The sequence below is a fragment of the Schistocerca serialis genome, chromosome 1, assembly GCF_023864345.2.
Source record: "Schistocerca serialis cubense isolate TAMUIC-IGC-003099 chromosome 1, iqSchSeri2.2, whole genome shotgun sequence".
Taxonomy (NCBI): Eukaryota; Metazoa; Arthropoda; class Insecta; order Orthoptera; family Acrididae; genus Schistocerca; species Schistocerca serialis.
Window position 1 is genome coordinate 1,276,529,957 of NC_064638.1, and position 4,777 is coordinate 1,276,534,733.

Below are 4,777 nucleotides of genomic sequence, written 5' to 3' on the forward strand. Positions count from 1 at the left end.
GTTTCTCGCTATTGTGGTTGGCAGTAGAGCCAACACCGTGTTACTAGAGGAAGCCTCAAGGCACGCGTTTTAGCTCACGCAGGCTGGCGTGAGGTCTGGAACAGGACAAGGAAATTAGTGTCCAGCTAAAATCAGGTATCGTTTCAGTGTCACTGTCTCACATATTCCACTATAATACAAAGCGTGCTGCTCTACTATGAATTTGTTCGGTGTACTCCGTCAGTCCTGTCTGGTATGGATCCCACACCGCGCAGCAGTATTCTCGTAGAGGAAAGACAAGCGCAGTCTCATTAGTAGATCTGTTACATTTTTTAAGTGTCATCCCAATAAAACGCAGTCTTTGGTTAGCCTTCCGCACAACATGTTTAATATGTTCATTCCAATTTAAGTTGTTCGTAATTGTAATTCCTAGGCATTTAATTGAATTTACAGCATTTAAATTTGACTGATTTATCGTGTAAGCGAAATTTGTCGAATTCCTTTTACCACTTACGTGGATGACCTCACACTTTTAGTTATTTAGTTATTTACGGTCAACTGCCAATTTTCGCACCATTCAGATATCTTTTCTAAATTGTTTTGCAATTTGTGTTGATCTCCTGATGACTTTATTAGCTCATTTGCAAAAAATCTAAGACGGCTGCTCAGATTGTCTCCCAAATCGTTTCTATAGATAAGGAACAGCAAAGGGCTTGTAAGACTACCTTTGGGACCGCCAGAATTCACTTCTGCTTTACTCGATGACTTTCCGTCAACTACCACGAACTGTGAGCTGTCTGACAGGAAGTCACAAGTCCTGTCACATAACTGAAACTATATTCCATAAGCACGCAACTTCACTACAAGCCGCTTGTGTGGTACAGTGTTAAAAGCCTTCCGGAAATCCAGAAATACGGAATCGATCTGAAATCCCTTGTCAGTAGCACTGAACACCTCATGTGAATAAAGAGCTAGTTGTGTTTCACAGGAACGATGTTTTCTAAACCGATGTTGACTGTGAGTCAATAGGCCGTTTTCTTCGAGGTAATTCATAATAAATGATGACTAATTGACAACCTAAGCTGCCGACAGGTGTTGTTGATATACCTCAATGTCAACAGCTGAAAATGTGTGCCCCGACCGGGACTCGAACCCTGTAGTCGCGGTATTCATCTGTGTCCTCGGTGGCTCAGATGGATAGAGCGCCTGCCATGTAAGCAGGAGATCCCGGGTTCGAGTCCCGGTCGGGGCACACATTTTCAGCTGTCCACATCGAGGTATATCAACAACACCTGTCGGCAGCTTAGGTTGTCAGTTAGTCATCATTTATTCCAGGGAAAACCTGCACGGTCATCACAGTAACTGTTCTTTCGAGAACAAGTTACTGTCTTCGCATGTAATTCATAATGTTCGAACACTATATATGTTCCAAAATCCTGCTGCATATCGAGGTTAATGATTTGGGCCTGTAATTAAGTGGATTACTCCTAATACCTTTCTTGAATATTGGTGTGACCTGTGCAACTTTCCAGTCTTTGGGTACGGATCTTTCATCGAGCGAACAGTTTTATATGATTGTTAAGTATGGAGCTAATGCATCAGCAAATTCTGAAAGGAACCTAGTTGGTATACAGTTTGGAGCAGAAGTCTTGCTTTTATTAAGTGTTTTATCAAGTTGCTTCACTACTCGAGGGTATTTACTTCTACTTTACTCATGTTTGCAGCGGTTCCTCATTCGAAATCTGGAATATTAACTTCATCTTGTTTTGTGAAGGCATTTCGGAAGGCTGTGTTTAGTAACTCTGCTTTGGCAGCACTGTCTTCGATAGTATCTCCATTTCCAACGCGCAGCAAATGCATTCATTGTTTCCTGCCGCTAAAATACTTTATACACGACCAGAATCTCTTTGGATTTTCTAACAGGTTTCGAGACAAAGTCTCCTTGTGGGAACTAATATAAGCATGTAGCATTGAATTCCGCGCTAAATTTCTAGCCTATGTAAAAGATCGCCTGTACTGGAGATTTCTGGTACGTTTAAATTTGGCATGTTTGCTACGTTGTTTCTGCAACAGTGTTCTGACCCGTATTGTGTACCAAGGAGAATCAGCTCCCAGTTTGTTAATTTATTTTGTACGAATATCTCAATTGCTGCCGATACTATTTCTCTGAATTCAAGCCACATCTGGTCCCCACTTACATTATTAATTTGGAAGGAATGCAGATTGTCTCTCAGGATGACGTGAAGAGAATTTTTATCTGCTTTCTAGAGTACATATATTTTTCATTTATTTTTGTAGGATTTGGTTGTTACAGTATTCAGCCTCGCTACGACAACCCTGTGTTCACTGATCCATGTATCCGTTTTGATGCTCGTTATTAACTCATAATTATTTGTCGCCAAGAAGTCGAGTATGGTATTTCACAACCTTTTACTATTCCCGTGGGCTCATAAACTAACTGCTCGAAATAATTTTTAGAGAATGCGTTAAGCACAATGTCGGATGTTGTTTTCTCTGCACCTCCGGAATTAAACATGGATTTTCACCAACATACCGAGGGTAAATTTAAGTCATCACCAACTATTATTGTACGAGACGAGTACGTGGTTGAAAACAAACTCATGGGTTACTTGACTACTTGAGCAACTGTATCATCTGAACTGTGACGTCGGTGAAAGGATCCAATTATTATTTTATTCCGGCTGCCGCCACTGACCTCTGCCCATACTATCTCACAGGAAGTATCTACTTCAATTTCGAGACAAGATAAACTACTTGTAACAGCAACAAACACGCCACCACCAACTATGTTTAGCCTATACTTTCTAACACCGTTAGGTTCTTGCCAAAAGCTTTCGCTGAGCGCATAATCCGGCTTTAGCCAGCTTTCATTGCGTAAAACGGATTGAGCATCAGTGCTTTCTATTAGCGGTTGGAGATCTCGTACTTTCCCAACACAGCCACGACAATTTACAACTGTTATACCGATGCTTATTGTATCTACGATCTTCCTGTGTTGGGCCTGCACTCTTTGTGACTGTTCCCGAGAGCCTGTAACCTAAAAAACCGCCCAGTCCAAGTCACACAGCCTCTGATACGCGTGCAACTGCCTTATACGTATAGTTGCCACCTGACCTATTCAGCGGCACCCGAAACCCAACCATGTTTTTCCGCAAGTCGAAGAATCTGCAGCCTACACGGTCGCAGTACCGTCTGAGCCTCTGATTCAGACCCTCCACACGACTCTGTACCAGAGGTCCGCAATCGGTCCTGTCGACTATGCAGCCAAAGGTCAGCTCTCAAGAATGAAGCTGCAGGTGTTTGCTGTAATAGCATTACCGGTCAAGTTGAAACCATGTGCAAAGCACTAACTCAAAACTACGGCAGTGTCTTCGCCGTCGACAATGTTACCAGTTGTGTTGTCCCACTAGGATCCTGGCTAAACTTAGTACTTCAGATTCAGTCTCCCTTACTCCGACATTTTGTCACATAAATCAAATTTTCTTTTAGTTTCTATCCCTTTTCGCTAGAAGTCATTTACTCACCGTCGTTGTCAAAAGTCACGTATCTGTGTTCAAATAATAGTAAGGCATTCGCAGTTTTAATATTTTCTATCCTGACGATTGTCTCGTATCAGTCTTCCATTTTTCCATAGACTTCAACGAAATGTTTCCTTTATGTATGCAGCGGGAGTTGTCATCTGTTGTCCTGCTACATTGTATCATGCGAGCTGTGAAACAGTGGACAGCATGGTTCTAGTGTAGGTCTTTTGACTATCAGACACTGGGCATTATTTTCAAGTTACTTTGCTACTTAGTTAGTAATTTATTTCGTTTGTTTCATGTTCCATGGAACATTTTGCGCGATAAATCGTAATGATGCGACACATTTCATTTTACGTTCTCACTGCAAATTAATTTGTACACATAGTTACATGCTGAATATTTGTAAGTTTCTTAACATAAAAGAGATTTTCGTATGGAAGTAGTAGCTCCTACCAACCACCTTTTACACGTCACTATAACAGAAATAGTCCTACGCAATATATAATTAGTTGTTGTGGAGAAGTTTTCTTCGTTTGTTTTCAAATTTTCTTTGATTTGTATCACTGGGTAAGTGACCAAAAATTTTTATTTAATTACTGTACGCCCCTTTTTGTGCTAAAGCCAACCCTAATGTGGAGTAACAAATGTTATTTATTTTTCTTCTGGTACTGTAATTACGTACATCATTGTTATTTATAAACCGCAGTTGATTATTTAAAACAGACTTCATGACAGTGAAGCAGTAGTCAGAATTCCTTAAACAGATATCTAGAACATGATATTGGGTGAACACCACATATTATTCATACAGCATGCCATGTTATTGAGCAATGAAGATTTTTATTTCTTAAAGATGAGTTATCCGAGAACATTTTTCCATATTACTTTATTGAATGAAAATGTGTAAAATTTGTCAACTTACTGATTTGTCTCTCACCAAATTCTGCGGTGATTCTAGGTGTAAATGTGACTAACTAGGTTAATTTAGAAGTTCCAAGATTTGTTTTATCCAGCCTAAGTTCTCATCGAAAAGGACATCTAAGAATTTCAATGTTTATACCCTATCTACAATTTCCTTGCCATGTGTTACATTTATAAATGGTATAGTACCCCTAAATGCGAAAAACTGAATATGTTGTGTGTTTTAAAAATTGAGTGTGAGACCACCCACACAAAAAGTGTTAATGATACTAATAATAACTTTGTTTAATATTTCTTCTTTTTCTGGAAGCAAGCTTGAATTGACTACAATA

At 39.8% G+C, this 4,777-nt stretch overlaps 1 non-coding gene across 1 annotated transcript; it reads left to right on the plus strand.

Moving 5' to 3' along the window:
- Positions 1–1,157: 1,157 nt before the first annotated feature.
- On the plus strand, positions 1,158–1,231 carry Trnat-ugu (transfer RNA threonine (anticodon UGU)). The gene has a single exon. It is a non-coding gene; the product is annotated as a tRNA-Thr (tRNA).
- Positions 1,232–4,777: the final 3,546 nt, after the last annotated feature.